The sequence below is a fragment of the Protopterus annectens genome, chromosome 13.part0, assembly GCF_019279795.1.
Source record: "Protopterus annectens isolate FY-2018-M chromosome 13.part0, PAN1.0, whole genome shotgun sequence".
Lineage (NCBI taxonomy): Eukaryota > Metazoa > Chordata > Ceratodontiformes > Protopteridae > Protopterus > Protopterus annectens.
In genome coordinates this window covers 80,568,655-80,592,496 of record NC_056747.1, presented here as the reverse complement: position 1 = coordinate 80,592,496, position 23,842 = coordinate 80,568,655, and positions in this window count along the sequence as shown.

Here is a 23,842-nt window from a genome sequence, read left to right as displayed (position 1 = left end):
TATGTTGCATCCCATAGATAATTTGCATATTATGATGAAAGGACAAAAATATCTGATGCAGTCCAATCAGTTATTTTTGACATTCACCCAGGGACTAATCCTGCCTGAATACCAGATGTTTTTCAATGTCATTCTGTATTTTCTACTGTGTAGTACATTTGTGGTTATTTCCAAGTGTTATTTATCTAAGGAAAATGTGATGAAAGTAAGAAAAAGCATTTTGACTTTTGCTGAAAAAAGGGTATGCCCCCAACTCAAATCAGTCACTTTGTGTGTGTGTGTGTGTGTGTGTGTGTGTGTGTGTGTGTTGTTGAGGGTGTGGCTGTACTAGACAAACACAAAAGTTTCTGAAAGTTTGAAAATGCTTATAATGGAGGCATATCAGCCTTTCCATAGTTCATTTAATCGGGTCTATATTATTAGCTCGAAAGCTAATAATGTCGAATGCAAGTTTATCGACACATAAATGTCAAATGACATAAATGTCAAGCATTAATTCTATCGAAAAACAGCTCATTGAAAAGTTTTAGTTGGTCCGAGCTACCCATTACATATCACGCAATAATGTATGATGTAATTCATGACTGTAACACTAACAGTTCAAGAACGTACTATGTACGTTTCTAATGCAGATGTATTTGAAATAAAGGTAATTATACACACACTACAGAAACACTTAGAATGTAATTGAAATCAATTTAGATAATATTATGTAATTAATTGGTAGAGAGTACTGCATGTAGCAAACTTGAAAAGCAGTCAGCAATGATGGTAGTAGCTTGAGCATATCGTACTTTGCAAGTGCAGTAATGGCTGGGAAAACATTTACGACCCCTGGTGTGATAGGTAACAGTTATAAAATACTGCTATCTCAGCAGAATAAGCAAATGTTGATTATTGATGGTTTCCTATATAACCAAGAAAAGATGTTGAAAACTAGGAAATACTGGTGTTGTCATTTGAAAACTAGCCATAAATGTGAAGGGAGAGCTATAACTTCATCAGTTGGAGTGGAGGAAATGCTATTAAAATCTTTGTTTCATGACCATGCTTCTGACCCTACAGAAGTAGAAAAATATGAGGCTTGCCAGAAGTTAAGAGAGTTAGCTAGTACTTGTAGAACTACTCTGGCATTAGTTGTTGATGATGTAGTTGCCACTACCTCTGTGAAAAGGACTGTTACATTACCAACAAGGAGTTCATTGTTACAAAAAGTAAATAGAGTTATGCACCGGCAGTTATTGAAACACACTAAGCCTTCTACTTCTATGAGTATGAGTATGATCTGTCTAGATGATTGTAAGTTGAAACAGTCAACCTTTCTACAAGAAAGAAAAGTAGACATTCATTCGAATTTACATGTACTTGTATTCACTACAAAGGAGAATCTTATTGACCTCTGTAAATCAGAGATTTGGTATATGGATGGGGTTTTTCTAACAAAAGGCAGGTTCTGCAGGCAACTCTATAGCGTTCAGGGAGTAATATGTCATAGCGGTAACAAAAAATGTCTACCTCTTATATACTGCTTCATGACTAAAAAATCTTACAAATCATATAACTACATGTGGGACTGTCTATTTGCTTTGTTAGAGAGGTTACAATTGACACCAACAGTACAGTTCCTGCTATGTGACTTTGAACTTGCAGCTATAAAAAGTATTGCACTGAATTTCCCAGACGTATGTAACAAAGGCTCTTTTCCATTTTGCACAAAATATTTAGCAGAAAGTGCAAATGGTAGGTTTGGCACAACTCTATGGCACATCAGTAGAGTTTCAATTATCAGTGAAGAAATTGGTACCTTTAGCATTTCTGTCAGAAGATGATGTGATTCTGGCATTCCGTGAGCTATCTAAGACATTTCCTATGCAGGGGAAGGAACTACTGACATACTTTTCTGACATATATGTGCTAGGTCGTGTTCATAAACAACTAACCTGGACTACAGGCACTGCTCGATTTCCACCTTTCTACCCTGTGGCATTTTGGAATGTGTCATCTCTGAATAATAAATATTTGCCTCGCACACAGAACTACGTTGAAGGCTGGCACAGGAGGTTAAGTTGTCTTAGGTAGATGCATTTCTGATATTCCAACTGTGCTAACAGTGTTAACTAGGGAGCAAAATAGAGTGGATGAGTTGCGGCTGCAGCTGTTATCCACATGTCCACTGTCACCAAAGAAGAGGAAGACTATTGACCAGCAACAACGGTTGCAAAGTGTCATTGAGAGAAGTGAGGAGTACAGTACAGAAGACTTCTTATGAGCAGTAGCCATGTTATGAAGGTGTAATATACTAATGTTTATTTATTTTTTATTTATTTATTTAGTTTTTGTTAACCAGGAAAGTCCGACTGGACGATGTCCATTTTCAGCGGAGGCCCGAGGAGAAAAGCTCCATTACATAACAAAAAAAGGACATTGTAACATCATTTGTATACAAAAAGTAGTACATCACAGCAGTACAAATTTAAAATATTTTACAAAGTGAAGGAAGACATCCAGTATTCACTATTTTTCTATACAGTGAGAGATGAAAGAGAGAAAGAGAGTCATATAAATTATTGACCTTCTACATTTCGTATCAAGTGAGATAGAGAAGAAGTTCCACAAGACAGATAGGACATCACAGCAGTATATACATTAAAAATGGTATTTGACTACCATGCTGATAGTATACAAAGTGAGGTACATGCTTTTGTTCTACTTGACTAGTCTAGTGAGAGATGGAAAGCCATACTGACTATTCAGTTTATGTCTATTCACATATGTACATTATGTTTGCAAAGCACAAACAGGTAGAGAGTACATTGTGTATAACTCTACATTTGGGAGTCATGCATTAGAGGAAATCTTGCTAACTGGGCAAAAACAATACTGGTAGGGGTAGTATAGAGGGATTAGAGTTTTGGACTATGTGACACATGGACAAAGCCAGGAGTGTACGAGATGGGCATTAAGGGTGTTTTTGAATTAGTTGGAGTTAGCTGTAGCAGTTATGGGTGAGGGGAGATTATTCCAAATTTTAGATATAGTGTATGAGAATAAGGCTTGATAATGAATGCTGCTTCCGTCCTGCTTACATATTGGCTGCATATTAATCAAGTATGTTATGTTTTAGTTTGTAACAGCGTACCATATATATCCCGTGTAAGTAAGATAAGTTTGTGTTTCTGTAAAGGCCCTGATCTGCTGCTTAATTAGTAGGTGATGTACATTAATTATGTTATATTACAGTTGTGAAATATGTGGAATACACTAAGTGCCCGTAAGATGACTTTGTGTTTAGGTTGCGAAGTAGGAACAACACATCAGGAATATGCAGCATGGAAATAAAGATGTATTTTTGTTTATGTTGCAGAGTGAGAGCAACACGTTAAATGAATAAAGCACGGATGTTTGCTTTGCGTATAACTTAGTGATGAAATCATTCTGGAACAGCAGACTGGGAGGTTCTTACAGATAAAGTAATGAGCTGTTTTACTTTTGTTACTTCACACCAGGGACGCGGTGTTGGCCTACAGTAACTTTTCGATAATTTGAGTTTCGATGAAGACACGTTTCGCTATAGATAGCTTTCGGCATTTATGTGTCGATAGACTTGCATTCGACATTATTAGCTTTCAAGCTAATAATATAGACCCCATTTAGTCTTCTTTGTTTATTAATTTTTTTGGTTTCTGTGGTACAGTGTTTTGCATTGAATCTAACTTGCAATGTTTTTGAATGTTACTTCAGTCTTAACAGATCCACGTCTCTCTACAAGTTCCTGTTAAAAGACAACACTTTTGCAAACATTTATGACATTTGCAAATGACATAATTTTCTTTCTAGACACTTTACAGAGTCACTTGGGAAAATATGAAAAATTAAACTGTAGCTTCTGTACTAAACCTCCGTTAGACTGTAGCAAACTTCTTTTCTTCAAATTGAGCTCCATTTTCTATTGCAATCTGAAACTGTGGACTAGTGAGCTTAATAAGTGACACATACATGCCATTCTTGCATTTTTATGTACGACTACTGAAAATAATGTTCATTTCACAGTTAGAAAGCATCATCCGACACAGTCAATGGATGACAGTATGCTATTCAACACTGTTACAGGACAGACAAATGTGTAATCAGCCATGTTTATGCAGTCCAAGTTGTGTGGCTTGCTTGTTGAATGCTATGTACTATACTTAGCATTTTATTTATAAAGATGGACTTTCAAGATGGCTGCACACTAATCAGTAGCTTAACATTAGCTCTCCCAGTGTCCAAACAGGAACTGAGAAAAAGGAGTGCCATAAAAATGTGTTTGGGTGTAAAATTCATTTACTGGCTAGTACATACACTACCTAGATGCCAGAAAAGAAGAAATTTGGAAAACCCAAAAGAAAATCAACCAAAAAAAGGTGAAGAGAAATCACTGTCTGGGTAGGATTTCACAGCTCTTCAGCAAAAAAAACCCAGTTCAAGCTTCAGCTTTGGTTCAAGAGATGACTTCCGGTAATTTAGAGGAAAAAAAAAATCAGATGTACTCAGATGTGATTAAAATAAATGAGACGTTGAGGGAATACATCATCTCAGATAACCGAAGGCTGGAAAAATACAAGAAACTTTAACTAGCTGTTCAGATGAACTGATAAAACTGCAAAAATCAGAAGTTAAAATGAAGAAAAAGCTGGCTGAGTTTGAGGCTTCTCAAGAAAAGCTGTTTCAAAACAGCGTGCTGAGAAAACCGGAGATTTTCTGTTGTACCAGATAAACTGGAAGGAACAAACTATATCAATTTTATGAACATACAAATAAGCAGTTATACTGGTATTCCTTAGCAGGATTTGTTAAGTGATAGTGCACATTGAGTGTACGCTCCAAACCTTGCATCCAAGGCTTGTATTAGTAAAGCTGTAATTATATCATCTGAAAGAGCTGATCCTGACACAAACTGTAGCAGAAGGGCAAAAGTATTAAAAACTGGAGAAAGCAGAGTGTTTGTAGAAAATGATTATTCACTATATACTAGGCAGAACAGAAGCAAATTTATTCTAGCAATCTACTTTGTCATTAATGTTTAGAAGAACACTAAAGGGGGAAGGTAACTGTAAGCAAAATGATTTTTATTCTTATTAGTATTTGTAGAAAAAAAATTATGATATAATCTGTTATATGTAGGAAAGCAGCTTTGTGAAGTGTGTAGTCTGGGTTTTTTAAATGTGGGAGGAGTCTTTTCAGTCACTATTGTATGTGTTAAACATATTAAAGGAAACAAGTACTTTTTAGTTGTAAGAAATATTGGCCTTATAGTATAACAAAGAAGAAAGGTGGACAAAAACAAGATTAATGTTAATATGCTGTGATCCTGTGCTGCTAGGGTGCAGTGGGGTGTAGAAGTGAATTGATTATATTATATGTAAAATTAAAACATTTTCTATTTTTACAAGGATGAATATCTAGATTAATGCCTTTGGCTTAAGCCATAAACAAGTGTTTTTTTGTAAGAAAGTAGCCTTTAAAAATGAGACAAAAGTCATCAAAGTGTAAAATGTTAGCTTACAACTCCAAAGATATCAGTTTTTTTCCATTAGCAAATGTTCAGTGAAAATCATAGAGTCTGCAGCTGAAGGCACCTGTATATTCTGTTCCAAGTGAAATTTACAAAGATTCACCACTGAGTACTTTTCAATGGAGATGAGCTGTCTGCATCTGCAAGCAAATAATCTTGAGAGTTCTGAGCGTTTTTTTTTTTTTTTTTTTGCTGAAAATGCAAAATTTGAATGTACAGTGTCAAGCAGTTCAGTGAAAATTAGTTTGAAATTATGGGAGGTGAATAAGAAATAACAGCCTTCCTAGCAGCTTTAATACTTTAACACATTTAACAGAACAGGTGCAATTTAGTTGTATTTAAAGAAGCTAGTGCACTTTTTCTTAGGGCTAAAAGTTAATGTCTTTTGAAAGCATGCTGGTGTTTTTTCACATCTGCGAGGGGACTAGAGATTGGAAAAAAAAACAGATAGCAATCAGTGTAAGTGGAACACTAGCTGTGGCATGCACTTTAGCTGGGTATCCTTAATTTTAGGTTAGGTAATGCCGGGGAGTCCAGCTGTCAATTTGGGACAATTATTCCTATCTGGAGAGGTAAACTTCATTTTTGAAGATGTATTTTATTTTTTATTTATTTATTTAACATTTGTTAACCAGGGAAGTCCGACTTGGAACAAAGCCAATTTTCAGCGGAGGCCTGGGGAGAAAGGCTCCAGATGCATGTCTTTGTAATGTGGGAGGAAACTGGAGCACCCGTAGGAAACCCACACGAATGCAGGGAGGACATGCAGACTCCACACAGAAGGCACTCCAGCTGAGAATCGAACCGGAGAACCTCTTGCTGTGAGGCGACAATGCTACCACTGCACCACTGCACCGTCCTATATTTATCTTCTATCTATGTGTATAGTTTTGTATGTTTGTTCTAAGTCAATAGGGGATGTGGTGTTTTGAAAATGTATTTAGTTGTTTATTTTATGGTTTTCATTAAAACAAAAATTCTTGAAAAACATTACACAAGTTCAAATGGAGATGAGAAGAAACAGCTGCATAAAAGATCAGCCTGCCAAACATTAGTGTGTGCATGTAACAAAAAGTTGGAAATACACACTTAAAAAACTGTCAAGTATAATAGGTGGGAACAATAGCTTTTTATCATAATAGCTATGCTATCCATATTATCTTGGAACATAAATGGCCTTACAGGTATACACAAAAACTACAGAGTATTGAACTATGTTAAGAAATGCAGAGTGCAAATAGCAATGCTGTAGGAGAAATATCTGCAAAGAAATGTACATGTGAATTTGACAAAGGAAGAATGTCAGGATGAATATTCAGCAGAATATCAGGTAGCATTTACTAGAGGGGGTCCAATAATTAGATATTTTTGATAGAAGAGCAAAAAAAGACAGTAATGAAATATTTGTGGTAGTAAGGCGCTATTGGCAAGGGAGGAGGATTATGCTGGTGTTTATTTACATTCCAACAAAAACTGGTATTATGGAGCTTAAGAAAATGTTGGGAGAAATAATCAGGTTTCAGTGGGGAATATTGCTATTAGGTGAGGACTAGAATTTGATGTGCAATAGTGAGGATGTATCAGGGGGACAAACAAGGGAAAATATAACAAAAGTGGGTAGATTTCTGTAAAAATTCATGGTAATATTTGGTACTGAATACGTGAATTCTGTAGTAGGAACTTGGACAGATAGAAATTATATTTCAGAGGAACAATTGCATTTAATGGAAAGCTTCAACACACATCAAATGTCTATTTCAGATCATGCACCAATAAAAACTAAGATAAGAATGTAGGGTAAAGGAGTAAAAATGACACATTGGCACTTTCACACCTTCCTGTTAAAAATAAAGGAATTTAAGGAATGAGAAGTGGAAATTATTTGAAAGCTATTGTTTATGGGATATGATAAGATAAAGTATTTAGGAGTATGGATTAAAAAAAAGCTTCTGTTATGGCAAGTAAGAACACTTGGGAAGAGATTAAACAAAATATACTGATAAAACTGAAAGACTGGAAGCTTTTGTTTATGGATATGGATAGTAAGACACAAGTAGTCAAAGAGTTTTTAGACCCTTTCATTTTATATATGGGTCAAACATATTTTTATCAACCAGAGGAAAAGTTAATGGCAGTAACAAATAAAAATCTGAAAATTTATATAGGAGGGGAAGGGGGCCAGTATTAATTGGGACAAGTTGATCCTTCCAATAGAGCAAGGTGGTTTAGGATTACCTGATCTGAATAGTATTTTTGAGCTATGTAGTTAAGGCTCATATACATAACACAAGCAGAAGATTATAATCCAAAATGGAAACTGACGATGATGAAGCAGTGGGGAGTTCAAGAAATGAGAGAGTAACATTTTAGATGCAGATTGTTAAGGAGAATAATAACAACTATACAGAAAAATATATTCATAAAGCAGCAAAGTATTCTAAGAACTAAGTAAACTCAAGAATAGAGAAAGGAGATTTTGCTGATAGGGATGACTGCAAGTAAAGGTACAGGAAATGGGCAAAGGGACTAGAATTTAATGGAGAAAACTGGCAAAGAAACCAAGGGGAGTAAATAACTAGAGAGGGAAATGCAGTATTATGGGAGGAGGCCAAGAAGACATTTGGTATTCAAGCTAGAGACTGCTTTCCCTACCAGAAATTGATATCAAGGCAATGAGAAAGGAATAGGGGGATCTTAAGTGAAAAAACTCCTCTTTTTTTATTTAATCTAGAACAGAAGCTGCTGTTAAAAAAGGTAATTAGTACAGCATATAAAACATTGCATGATAACTAAAAGAATCAGCTAGAGAAGGTTAGTACAGATTAGGAAGAGAGACTGGAAAAGCAATTAACAAGAGAACAGTTAAAGAGCATATTTATGGCTCCCAGATATGCAAGAGTCCAGATAGTTCAGGATCTTTGCTTGTAAATGTTTGCATAGGTATTTTGTACTGCAGATAGACTTCATATAAATTTTCTTCAGGTGGACAGCAAATGTTGGATGTGTGATGTGGGAGAAAGAGGAAACTGGCAACATGTGTCTTAGGAGTGCAATGAATTCATATATTTGTAGATTCATAGACTGCTACTGGGCTAATGACCCAAGGGGCCTTTCTAAAACCTAGCCAAGTTTTCCTGAAAGAATAATGATATCCTGCATGCAGATAGGACATTGAGAGATAAGCATTTATAAGCTACCTATGTCCATAAGGGACATGGGTACCAGTCCCAGTGTAAATTTCCTATTCCCCATCCACTTGTTTATGTTGGGCTTAAACTGTGTAACAGACAAACTCAGCTTCAAATGGATGGGAAGCCTGTTCCATAGGAGGGGTAGTCTCTGGGACACATATCTGTCTCTCCAGCATGTTCTGTGTATGTCACAGACAAGCTTCAGGTCCCTAGACCTTGGATTTCTGGTACTCTTTGACTTACAAATGTGTAGGAGGTTCATAGGTGTGGGGTTTGTGGAAGTCTTGTAAGCCAGGCATAGAAAACCCCTCAGCAGTCTATAGTAGACTGAGTAGAGAACGGGCTTTAAGCCACTCTGCATAAGGCAGGTTTGTTATGCCTTGTATTGTTTTCGTAAGGAAACTTTGAGGTCGCTATAGTTGCTGTATATGCCTGGTCAGGTACATACCAAAGGGAGCACTGTACTCTATGATTGGCCTGATAAGAATAGAGTACAGTGGAATAATGACCTCTTTGGACCTAGATGCCATGCCCTAACTTATAAGTTAAGCAACATAAAAAGAATTTCTCACCACTGTGGTCATATGGCAATCAAAGGTAAGGCTATTGTCTATGTGCGTACCCAGATCCCTGACCACTGGGTGGTTCAACTCTTAGGGGTGTATTATCAATATGGTAATTAGCCGGGATGGTTGATTTTCCAAAGGATACAATTATACATTTCTTAGCATTGAGTTTAAGACCATGGCTTTGGCACCATTTATTAGTCAGAGATAGACCTTTTTGGAGAATGCTAGTGTCTGCAGGGGAGTTGATGATAACCTCCAACTTGCAATCATCTGCAAACCTAGTCAGCCATATAACTTCAGCATTTGCTTCCATTTCAGAGAAGGAGATGCCAAAAAGAAGCGGGCCAAATACCGAGCCCTAGGAACTCCTTTAGTGATCGGTCTCTTTCTGGAGGTAGCGTCACCTGTTTTGACCTCCTGGTTCATATCAGTTTGTCAGTTGTCTATCCAGTGTGTGATAAAAGGGTTTAAACCTAAATTAGTGAGCTTGTGTATAATGCCTGAGTGTGCTATTCTATCAGAAGCCTTGGCCAGGTCGAGGTAAGCTGTGTGTATAGTCTTAACCTTCTTCCAGTGCTTTGGTAACCCTCTCAAAATGATCCATCAGATTTAATAGGCATGACCTTCCTTTAACAAAGCCAAATTGTGATGGAGCCATCATTTGAAGGTTAGCTATGTCCTCATTTATCATGTCCATTTTGGCAGATTTTAAAAATTCCCTACATAGTACTCTATCAGAAATATTGGGTGAGCAAATGGCTGTAACTAAAGATGTTTTTTGAGCTGGGACACTGGATCTGAATTGATTAGACATAGTAAGACCTTGTTAAGTTTAATTCTGTTGGCTGCCAAAAAAGCAATAACTAGAAAATGGAAATCAAAGTCTAAACCAACTGTTTTTGAAGTATTGAATATTATGAAAGTGTTAAAAGTACTGGAAGAGGGATCTTTAGAAAAGGGAAGGAGCAAATTACATAGAAATAAATGGAAATTGCGGGAACAATATGTGCAGAATAATGTTCAGTAAGTGGAGGAGTGAGGTTTAAGAGAAGGCAGGAATTCAACGATTTATGTAATGTTGGACTGATGATAATTACAAAGAAAGAAAAAATATGTATAATATATGAAAATGGAAAAAATGGTAATATGGTTTGTTTTCTTTTCTGTTAATGTATGCTTGCCTACATCTTAAGTGATAATTTAATAAAGGTGTTTAAAAAATCATTCTATTTACGAATTTATTTTGTGAAATTATCTTAAGGAAAAACACAGTTAACTTTGTAACATATTACACTGTGCTGGGTAGGTAATCAGCAGGGCTACTGAACATGGCATTACTTGGCATTTGTGATTGTGTTATACATCCTCATAGCAGTTTTACGACCTGCCATTCTAAAGATGTATGTAGTTATGATGCCATGTGACTATTAGTATAGTCACTTTGTTAACTTACTGTACCTTTTACACAAGGATTTTCATGCACACATGTAAGTTTAGCCTTTGGTATGTGGTGTCAGCCATTGCTATCTAGACATACTTTTGCAGCTATACTTTCATATGTCTAGTACTTATCATTAAATGCTTCTTCATTGAATCCAAATGGATAAAAATGTATAAAAACTGATAACATCAAAGTCTGATTTGTTGAAAAACACATGCATTGAAAGCTCACAAAGCACAGACAGAAAAAGAAGCATAACTTTTAAATACTACAGGATATCCACACTCTTACATTCTCTGTCACTTATATTTAATCTTAACTATAACTCTAAAAAATTAATAAGTACTAACCAAGATCTCAGTTTTAACCATAAAGTTACTAACTTATGTGTATATGAAAAAAATCACTATTCAGCGACCCAATCTTTCTTTCAGTGTGAAATTTGACCAAATGACCTCAGTGAAGTTACATTTAGTACTACATTTATCACTCAGCTATTTTACAAGCAATCTCAATTTATCCTTACTTTTATAATATACAATTGCAAGACATTTAAAAAACACAGTATTATAAACCTCATATGAAGCAACTATAATAAACTAACGATAATTCTTGTTAAAAATATTTTAATTTAAAGCATAGTAATAAATGCACTTTGAACTGTAAAATGCAGTTGCCATACACCTTAAATGTATGCTTGTTAATTTTGCCAGACTATTTCCATATTGTGAACATTTTAACTGTGTTTATGAACAGCATACTGTACTAGGAATTTAACTTTACACATTTTAGTTTATGACAATTGAAAATACAGATTCAGGAGCTTCATCTTTCTTGTTCAGTGTTTTATGATTCTTAAAATAAGTCTTAAAATATATATTCTCATATAGATGACTCATATCTCAACAACTGATAGGTATTTTCTTTGTGTCAGGCCATCATCTGGAAGGAAATGTTTCAAAACAGTCTGAAATGGACGGGCAAAGGGAGAAGCTGGTAAGCTGAATCTCAGAAGTACATGAAAGTAGTAATGGGCTTACTTATATACTTTTGGGTTTGCATCATTGTTAAGTCCAGGATTCTGTTAGCATCGAATGAAGTATTGCTTATTTCCAGTTTTAGATTACTATAGCCACCCTTTCATTTATATAAACAGATTTAAGTACCTGAAATATAACATTTTTATTTTTTTAACTTACCACTATTGTTCCATGATTTACATTCAGGGAAATCTACAACTGGATCAACACAACTAATAGTAACCTCAAATGAAAAACACAATATGAAGCATTTTTTTCAGGGGGACCCGCCCTGCCCTTACCCATTCTCCCAGTCATTATTTATATACTAACTATACAGTCATACAACTACAGAGCAAAGTAAAAAATTTAAAAAAAAAAAAAAAAAAAAAAATCACTGTAATAGAAGCAATTCCAAGAATGACCAACATTAATTAATAAATTACAATCTCATCTACTTCAAACACAATCACTTGTAGAACAACATACTCTTGAATGTTTATAAAAAGCATTTTCACTAGTTCCAAGTGTATAAAGACTTTCATAAATCCTTAGAGTTAATATCCTTACAGTCTTATTCTTATAGCAGGCAATACAGTTATGGCATTGACTTATGTATTTATGGATCCCTATCAGTTCATCGAGTTTTCAGAAACTTGAAATTCATATGGTTGAGGCCATAAGATCAAGTTTTTGAAAACCTGAAGTTTTTGAATGGAGATCACAGTACAGCGAGGATTGAAAAATTTACCCTTTACTGTAGTGTGATCTTGGAGTTGGTATATATAATTTGCAGGAGGGTGGTTGGGGATGCAGGGGGCTTTCTGCCCTGCAAAAACGTAAAAAAGGTAGAGGTTTTTTTTTTTTTTTTTGATGTTCAAGGTTTCAGGAACTCGATCATGTGGCCTCATCCGTATGAATTTTCAGTTTCTGAAAACTTGATTATCTGACATAGATCTGTATGTGTGTATATATATATATATATATATATATATATATATATATATATATATGGGTCTACTTGAGATGTTCAAAATCTCAAAATGCTGACATTCATATGGCCGAAACCATATGATTGACATTTTTAAATGTTGAAGTGTATAGCAGAAATCCCTATAAAGCACGGAACCGAGAGATTTTCCTTTTCTGCACTGTAGTGCGATCTCGGAGTAGAAATATTTAAGTACCAGGGGGTGTGGGGGGTGCAGGGGGGCTTGCCCCCCCTGCTGAATGCAGTTAGTGAAGTGTTTTTGTGTGTTTTACATTATGCAGGAGATGTTCGACATTTCAAAATGTCGATCATATGGTCTCAGCCATATGAAAGTTGGCCTTTTGGAATGTAGAACATCTGAAGTAGATCCATATATATTACTGCTGTGGCAAATAAGATATTTATTAAATTTATTTTTAGTTTTAGTACTATGGTATATAATATCCTTTCTTATCTTTCTATATTCACAATAAACACATATTTTAAATGTGATTCAATATTCATGTCATTATTTGTATAAAAACTTTTGAGTACTGACCATCTGTGCTGTTTCTCTTTTCAGTTTGCCAGTTACTTGACTCTTTTTATTTATTTCATTTAGTTGTAGGGAATATTTGAGTTTAAATGCAGTAAAACATTTAGTTTTGTTTTGTATACCTACATTTTCCTGATTATATAATAATATTGTAAAGGGAATATGGGGGGGGGGTATTCAGAAAGAATGATGATGTGACCATGCTGCAATAAGTGGCAAGATTGGATTTGCATGATGTGGCCCTTGGGATTATATATGCATAAGGGCCAACACAGTGTGGATGTGGGCAGTGTTGCATAATGATGCCACACAGTCACAGAAACAGCAGTCTCTGCACAGACAAATAGACTGTGCTATAAGATATCATGTGACCTGCATCCATCAGCATATGGGATAATTGCTCAATGAGATGCATCTTCACACAAGCATCAAAGCACAGCTTATATGCTGCAAGGACACAGCTGAGAAGCCATACAAGGGCTTCACATCAAAGTGCCAACTAATTTTATTTTATAAATGGGAAGGAAACAGAGTGGTATAACAGAAAGGGGGTGACCAAGCAGGGGAGCACACAGAAGGACAGAGGAAGGGAAAGACTAGTATGTTAATGGATACAGTTCAGAATTTTTTTGTGAAATAGCTGCCCTTTTTTGTTGTTTATTAGAAGAAAGATAGAGGGAGATGGAAGCATGGGGAAAGTGCAGGTAGGAAGGCAGGTACAGGGATGGCAGTAGGGGCAAACACACAAACATATAACATATAACATAATACAGACAAAGATTGACAGAGATGTGCATATACAAAGTGTGTGGTTGGGTTCACAATGGAAAGGCACTAAGATGAAGAATGGACTACTGGTGATGAAAACTGGACAACAAACAGGGGAGGGGAAGGGATACACAATAAAAGGGAACATCATGATGGGAGACAGGGTGAGGACATGGGTTAAGACAGCCTTCCAAGTCATCCCATTTGGGAGCCTACCCAGAAGTCAGCTCCCTCTTTATCTGATATTAAAGGCAGACTCTGATGCTGGTGGCCCAATGATCAGACCCAGGAGGCTATACAACAACATGTGGATGCATTCCAAGTGTTAATATGTGCATTGAGCCACTGTTTTGCCTCAGACATGACTACCTACCACACTTCTCATCAAGTTGCCCAAGATGGCCCCCTCCATGCCACTCTCCAGTGAAGAGTCTGTGCCTCCTACTGGAGAAGCAACACCAGAGGCCACCAGTGAGCCCTCCACGTTGCCTTCACAGGATGACCTTTGTCACCCTGCAGGGTGAGAGGCCTGAGGACTGCTGGGGCTCCAGTGCTTGGTGGATTGGCTGGTGCAGAGCACAGTGTTCACAGACTTATCACTGCCTGCTCCATGGCTGATACTGTAGAAATGCATAGAAATAAAATGAGAAAAATAAAACAACAGGACAACATAATTAAAAAGAAAATTAGTACAGAGAAAGAGAACAGGACACAGACAGCAAAAATCAGTATGATACACTTTATTAAGAAAGGCCTTAGAAAGAGAAAAAAAAAACAGTCAGCAGAGCAATGCTTACATCAATGGCTGAGGAACATCTCTGCCAGCAGGGGATAACACGAGGCCTTCTACCCTGCATGGTGACAAAGGTCATCCTGTGGAAGGCAACCTGGAGGGCTCACTGATGTGGAGGACAGTAGCTCAGTAGAAAGTGTAGGACAGTAGCTTGTGTTTTGTATAATGTACAGTGCAGCAAAAGAAGGAAATAATAAAAAACTGAACAAAAATGATCACTGCTATGGAAAATGGGAGTATGTGGAATTGTCAAATGCAGGGATGTGTGGCACGCATTGGGACAATATCACAAATAATATGCCTAAAATTAGCAGTATTAACATGCTGTAGACACCTAATCAATTACAAAGGAAATGTTACACCTCACTGCAGTGGTATATGTTTTCAATAGAGCTGTTACATAGTTACAGATGTGTTACAAAATGGCAATCTTACAAGGGCAATGAAAAACAATGCAATAATATTAGCAATCCTAAGAAGCAATGAACAATAAGTTTTTTTTATTAGGACAAAGGAAAAAAACAGCATACAGATGCATTCAGAACACAGTTGTCTTAGATCCTTAAGGAGAATAACAATAGCCGTACAGAAAATTACATTCATAAAGTAGCAGAGAGTATTCCGAGAACTAAGCCAGCACAGGAAAGGAGGAAGGAGATTCTTCAGATAGAGATGACTGCAATTAGGGGTACAGAGAATAGGTAAGAGAGGGCTGGAATTTACTGGAGAAAACATGCAAAAGAACAAAGGTGTTGGGAGCAAATAATTAGAGAGGGAAAGTTAATAGAATGAGGAGAGGCCAAGAATTCATTTGGACTGTAGGCTAGAGATTGTCTTCCCTGTCAAGGATTGATATCAGAATACAGCCAAAGAGAAAGGAATATGGGGATCCTAGGTGAAAGATCAGCACTAGTAGAGTTTTTAGTAGAAACTAGAATAGACTCTGCTGTTAAAAAAGGGAAAATTAGTAGGGCATATAAAATATTGCATGATAAGTATGGGAGTCAATCAGATGAGGTTAGAAAAGATTGGGGAGAGAGACTGGATAAGCAATTCCCAAAGAAACAATGGGATGATATATGTTTGGCTTCCAAAATTGCAACACAGACCAGAAGGTTTGGGATGTTTGCATTAGTATTTTTATACAACAAGCAGACTCCAGAGAATTTTTCCTCAGATAGATTGCAAATGTTGAAGGTGTTGTGGGGAAGAAAGAGGTAATTTGGAACATATTTTTGGGAGTATAATGAGTTGGCAGACCAAACATTACCTGCAAACTACTCTGTCAGAAATATCAGGTGGTGTAACTAAGGAATTTTTTTTTTTTGAGCTGTGATACAGAATCAGAATTGCCTAGGCATGGGGAGGCTTTGCTGAGTTTAATTCTGGTGGCTGCCAAAAAAGCAATTTCTTGAAAATGGAAATCAAAGTCTAAACCAACCATACTAGAAGTAGTGAATATAGTAAAAGAGATAAAAGAAGTGGAATTGGTGTCTTTAGAAAAGGGTAGGCACAAATTACACAGAAAAAATGGGAATTGTGGGAACAGTATATGCAGAATAATGTCGTGGAGGAGAAATGAGGTTTAGGGGAAGGCAGGAATTTACTGAGCTATGTAATGTTTGACTGATAATGACTCGATAGATGATTATATGTTATGTGTAATGTTTACAACTGAAAATATGTCAATATTGCCTGTTTTCGTTTATATAAATGTATGATTACCTTTGTCATAAATGATAGTCCAATAAAGATGATTCTTGTTTAAACAAAAAGAACACAGTTGTCTTAAAAGCACTGAAGATGCATACAAGGATTAGTTCTTAAAATAGAAAGAAAAAATGGTTAGTGCGGGGGTAAACAGGTTAAGTATTGATATAATTCTTGCAGCAATACAGTATACACACACACACACGCACACACATATCTGGAAAGTCTGGCCTACTTTCTCTGGCAGGCAAGACTAATTTCTACATTTTCTTCTGCCTCTGCAAACATAAAAGACACATTAATGAGCACAACATACCCATTGCAAGAGAAAGAGCCAGCACCTATACCTATACTATAAGGCATACTGTAGCATGTCAGAAAAAAAAAAAAGAAAAGAAAGCTTACTATTATATCTTTTATTTATTTATTTATTTATTTAACATTGTTTACCAGGACAGTCCATCTGGGACAGAGCCCATTTTCAGCGGAGACCTGGGGAGAAATGCTCCAGATGCTTGTCTTGGAATGTGGGAGGAAACCGGAACACCTGGAGGAAACCCACGAGAATGCAGATAGGAAATGCAGACTCCACACAGAAGGCACCTCAGCTGAGAAACTGAAAGAGAGAACCTCTTGCTGTGAGGTGACAATGCTAACCACTGCACCACTGCACCACCCTATGAAGGCTGTCTCTCACTATACCCTTCTTCCTATTAGTAAAATGTCTTGGTGGTGACACTTCAGATCACTATATTTGTTCAGCAATAATCACTAGAGCGAGGAATGCCCTTTGCATCACTCATCATATTGACATCAGCCTTATACAGGGGGTCTTCATAGTTGTCCCCTAGCAACTACTCCCTTTGCTGCATGTGTAACAGTTGCAGAAAGATCTTAGTCACCACAGTGTACCATGATGGAACTCTACTATGTCATGACTGTGGAAGAAGGTAGGAGAGTGGCACTAAATCACGAGAGAGAGTGCGCGCGCGCGAGAGAGAGACAGTGACTGTTGACACAACACCCTGATCTAGTGTAGAAAATGGGGAAAAAGGGGGTTGATGATGATGATGATGATAATGATGATTGATTATGGTTGCATAAATAACTCAAGGGTGCATGTCTGCCACACACACAGTTGTCATATCAAAGAGACTGCTGTGTGCTAACACTGCAGTGGCCCTGCAAGGATACGGCTGATTGTTGTTGCTGGTGTGGGTTTGGACAGCGCATTTAGGGCACAGGCAACTGGTAAAACATGTTGAAGTGCTGGGAACAGCTTCCAGCTGGCAAGTGCTCGTGAACAATAGCAGCAGCTAATGTTCCCATTATGGGGGGGCATTCAACCATGCTTAGCTATACAAGCATGTCAAGTTGTAGTTCTCTGAGAGGGTGACAGCTGTGCAAAACATGGGTAACAGGCATGACAACTTACACACCTGTTGGGGTGGTGATCCACAGACAGCACAACGAGGCTATGTTTCATGCCCACATACGTAAGGGGATGCTGAGCAGTGGAATGGGGCTCACATTACGCTGTAGGCACTGGTTTGTAGGGTAGTATATGTGGATCATATGCCCATGTTACCACAGTTTGCCACAGTGTCACAAAAGTTATGTCATAGCATTACATAAGGCAATACGCTGCATGGGTGTGACTTTGACTGTTGTCCAGACCAGTGTGGACAGTCCTATAAATACACTTATCCACATGTGTTCCCATAGTTGTACTAGACCTGTTGTGGCACTTAAAGATTGTCAGTGCAAGAAAAACTAAGGGTAATGCTACTCAATGCTAGAAGTCTAAATCTCAAAATGCACTCACTCGAGGCACTCCTTAAAATGGAGAACATCGATATCTGTGCAGTGACTGAGGCCTGGTTCAAGACTCCAGAGAGCACCCCTGCAATACCAGGCTATAACTCATACCACACTTTTCGGCCATGTAACCTGGACTGAAACACCAAAGGCAGAGGTGTGTCCATATTCATTAAGGATATCCACACCTCCAGGCTAGTTGCTCTAATGCATCCGAGGTTATCCAAGTGCAACTAACTCTGGGCAAAATTGCAATCCAAATTGTAGCTTGCTACAGATCCCCCACCATGCCCCAGGATTCCCACTACTCTTATCTTGATGTACTGGAAAATATTAGGGTTCAGTCAAACACCCTAATAATGGGTGACTTCAACCACCCCGCCATTAACTGGGAAAACTTCTCGTGTACTAACTCCTTAGTTCAATGCTTTCTGGAATTCATAAACTCCAATTCCCTGGATCAACTTATCTACATCCCCACCAGGGGCAACAACATCCTAGACCTAGTCATTACCAACATGAGTGACCGGTGTTCCACACCTGAAGTCAACTCCTCGTTGGTCCGATCTGACCATAAGCTAATCACCCTTGATATCCACATCCCGCCCCACCCCCCATTAAGGAAATCACGGTAAAAAATTTCTCCAATGACAACTTCATGCTTCTTAAGACAGAAGTGATGGACTTCATGACACCCATGCAGATGGACAATACAGTTACAACTGCTGAATCCTACACAAATGCACTCTATAAGCACTTACACGAGTGCATGGATCGTGCTATCCCAAACAGAACCAAGAAGCTATCCTCCAAAACAAGGAAGCCAATCTGGTGGTCTCCTGCCATAAACAAACTGTACAACAGAAGGAAGAAACTGTTGCAAAAGAGAGTAAAATCCCATGAGTGGAGGAGCTCGCTGGTCAGCCTCAGTAAGAAGCTGAGATCCCTTATAAGATCCTCCAAAGCTAGCTATGAAAACAAAATCACCACTAATTCTAAGGAAAACCACAAAGCATTCTATAGCTATGTCAAGAATCTCAATGGCAACACCCAGATCTGTTCTGAGTTACAGCACAACAACACGAAAATTACAGAACCAACTGATATTGCCATCATCCTGGCAGATAGGTTCAGTACTAACTTTACCCCCCTCACCCCCTAAAGGCCCCATATCTATACAGGAAGAATGCAGAGTCCCTGTAATCACAACTACGCAGGTAAAAGCTGCACTCTCTAAAGCCAAAAACACAGCATCCATGGGACTGGACATCATCCCAGGCTGCGTTTTACATGAACTTCAGAATGAACTGGTTCCCCACTTAAGCACCATGTTCAATAATAGCCTCACATCAGGGTTTGTGCCCACTGAATAGCACACAGCAACAGTTATCCCACTCCACAAAGGGGGAGCCACCACTGATCCCCGGAACTATCGAACTATTAGCCTGACGAACCTGGTCTGCAAGGCCATGGAACGTATCATTATGGAACTCATAAACAAAGACATTGTTAACCTCCAAACTCTGGATCCCAACCAGTTCAGGTTTGTGAAAGGCAGATCATGCCTCCTGAACCTGATCGACTTCTTTGAGGCAGACACCAAAGCCATAGATGAGGGTAAGGTGGTGCACACAGCCTATCTTTACCTCGCCAAGGCTTTCTACAGTATCCCCCATTCTGGAATTATAGCTAAACTCACTAAACTAGCTATAAATCCCTACATCAAAAGATGGGTTGCCAACTGGCTCACTGACAGAACCCACACTGTAAAAGTTGCAGACTCCAAATCTGACCTCAAACCAGTGACAAGTGGAGTACCACAGGGTTCAGTCCTGGGACCTCTCCTGTTTGGTATCTACTTCTCTGACGTACAGGCTAAAATAGAAGACCTCTGGCTAATGAAGTTCGCAGATGACTGCAAACTAGGAGCCAAAGTCAAGTCCCCAAATGATGTGGACATCCTACAGAAGGGCCTTGCTGAGACAGATGCCTGGTGTCAGAGTCATGGCCGCAAGCTCAATGCCAAAAAGTGCAGTGTCATCCCCTTTGGTAAAAACTCTGTACCCATGAACTACCACATAGGCAGCAATCTACTTAACACCGAATGTGTGATAAGAGACCTTGGGACCCAGGTGGACAGTAGTCTCTCCTTTGATAGTCACATCGCCACAGTAGTCAGGAAGTCCTTCTATGTGGCACGCCTCATCATAAAAGGGTTCTCATCCAGGAAAAAAGAGGTCATTGTTCCCCTCTACTTGACACTCATTAGACCCATTATAGAGTACAATGCCCCTTTTGGAATGTACTTCACAAGACATCTGCAGCAGCTGGAAAGGCCACAGAAGTACCTCACAAAGAGGATTACTGGCCTCAAACAAATGCCCTACACTGACCGTCTCAAAAAACTCCAGCTTTATTCCATAGCATATTGCCTACTCTGAGGTGATCTCTGCCTAACATATAAAGCTGTGTCAAACCCAGAGCTGTTGGACATGCTACACCTAAAGAAATCCCAATCCCTCTGAGCTACATGCTCCAGGGACCTAAACCATGTCACCACAATAAACAGGACATGCTGGAGGGATAGATTCCTGTCCCAGACACTTCCCATACTCTGGAACAGGCTACCCATCTATGTCAAGCAAAGTTCTTCATTAGCACTCTTCAAGAAAAATATTGATGAGTGGATGGGAAATAGGAAATACACCCCGGGGATCACTTCTTTGTCTCTGCTCGACAGTGACACAGGAAAATAACTTTCTTGGGTGGCGTAAGCCAGGTAACCTTGTTGGCTAGGCATACGTAGACCCTTGGGCCGATAGCCTAGTACCTACCTATGAACCTATAAAAAAGTCACCCATCAGGAAACTGAGGTTCTGCAGCAAACCCTATGCACCCATGGAATCCTGGAAAATAATAAAGTTGTCAAGGCCTTCAGAGACCAGGTGTGGCAGGAACTGGTGAGTGGGCACAATTAGACAATGCTGCAGATGCATGTGAAGAACAGACAATAAGACGTAGCCACACACAGGTCAGCCACTGGAGCTGATCCCACAAGACATCACCAACTGACAGATACTGAACAGTTCCTTATAACCCTTGGTGGATAAACTGGCAGGACATTAATTCCAGGGATTGGATAAGATGTGGAAGCTAGACTGGTCAGGTCTGCCCAAGTATCTCTTGTGGATGTCTCATGTGAGTAGTGGCAAATACCAGTCATGTAAGACATTTGTAGTGCATTACTGTCACCCTGGAACATCAGGGCTGCAACTGCAAACACCTGTAGCACAGGTTACAGCTGCCCACTTGTCTGAGGGCGATGTAGCAGCTGAGTTGTTTGACATGCCCTTTTAAACAGACAGTTGCCTAGCACCTCTGCACAGTGTGTTCACATACACCATACTGCATTTGTATCACCCAGGGACATTGTCCTTGTAGACTGGCTGTCAGACTTTCCCTTTAGCAACAGATTTTGTGCCTGGGTCATAGTATTATTTCCTCTGCATTACCCTGAGTTAGCTACAGCTCCATGGTTGTTTTCAAAATGTCTAGCTCCAGAGACAGCCCATTGCAGACTGCAAGGCATTCATATTTTTCCTTATTTAGATGACTTACTAATCTGCAGTTTTTTGCCAGAACTGGTAAGCCCTAGGTTACATTTACCTATCTTACAAGGGAAGAGTTGCTCTCAACCACCTTCGATAGCATCTTCCTTGAGGTCGACTTGGTCATTAAGAAACCTTATAGTGTTTGAAGTCAACAGAATGATGGGGAATTTCTGAGAATGCGGATTCAGCTTGGGGTTCTGTCAGTGCCATCCAATTTGAATGCAGCATGTTATTTTTTTTTTTAGGTTCATAGGTTGGTACTAGGTTAACTGCCTTTGTCGGCTATTTTAAGCCTAGCCAAATACCCGCTGTGAGAATCAAACTCTGTACCTTGTGTCTGTGAGGCAAATGCCTTAACCATTAAACCACCCCCGACTGCCCTTAGGGACCAGTTTCCATGGATCCAGTCTCTAATGGTGTGCCTTTGACAGAGCCAACAGCCCAAGTAACTTTGACTCTGGCTATATCCCTGACTCTCCAAACTCCAAAGATCTTGGATCAAGAAGAGTCTCAGTGCTGACATCTGGGCTCTGGGACAAGGGTTGACTCTGAAGCTGTTGGAGATGTCTCTTCCTTTCAGAGCCTTAGCTCTCAAGAGCTCAGGTCTGAGGTCAGCCTTGGGGTCATGGTCCATTGAAGATGAAAAGTTAACTTCTTCACCCTTGGATGGAGGAAGGCTTTCCTCTGTACAGGTTGCGGCTTTGGCCCTCGAGGCCTTCAAACAGGTTTTGGCTGCACCAAAGGAAAAGGCATTATCCTTGAGCTTGGCTCCATCCCAACCTCAAGGTGTATTGCTTATCTTTCCACCCATTCTTGCCAATGGGGACAGTTGGTACCAATTACTTCAGAGGCTGCCTACTGTGTAAGTTCCCAATCTGATTTGGATCCTTCTGATCATCTCCAACAGAGGGTCATGCAAATGGAAGTACTTGGATTCCTCCACAGAGTCAGTCACAGAAGATACAGATTTGGATTAGTGCAAATGCTTTCCTAAATCCCCCTCGCAAGACATCACCTTTGGTTAGATTCTCGAATTGATGAAGCAACAAGAGGGCAGGTCTACCGATGACCCATCACCTGACGAATCTGTATTCTTTTAAGCCTTTGGTACCAGCTCGTCTGCACCCTGAGTTGTACCTCCTGTAGATCCCTTGATATACCTGGTAGCCCAGTGTGCATTGAAGGACCCTGATGTGGTAGAACCTGTCTCAAAGAAAGTTGATAGGATATTGGTAGCTTCCAAGGACAGGAAACACTGGAGCAATGGCCCACCAGTAGATGCCATGGTCGTAGCTGTGGCCAGAAAGAAAGAAAGAGCTGTCTGAAGAAAGTTCCTTTGTACACCCCCCAGTAGAGAATCTAGAGCATTGGACAGACTTGGGAAATGGACATAAGCTTCAGTGATATTAGCAGTCAGAGCACTGAACTATTTAGCCCACACTGTATGTTTCTAGAGGTACCTGACTAAACAGCTTGTGAAGTTACTTTTGGATAACCTGCCTGTGGATGTTCAAAAGACTATGGACTCCCAGTTATCTACCCTTCTGTCTACTTTGATTGTCTCCATGCATCTGCTAGCCAGTGCAGCTGATGGTACAGCTAGGGCAGTGGGCACCAACATCACTGTGTGCTGGTACACCTGGATGCACCTTTGTGATTTTGCAGAAGGCTTCAAGACATCCTTTGTTAATGCCCCCTTTGATGGTTCCACACCCTTAGAAATAAAAGTGAAAGATACATTGACCAGGAGTCAACAGGACAGTAAAACTGTCTCTGCAGTGGGAATCCATTTTCCCACTCATCAGAAGATCTTTTCCAGGAATCAGAGGAGTGGCAAGAAGG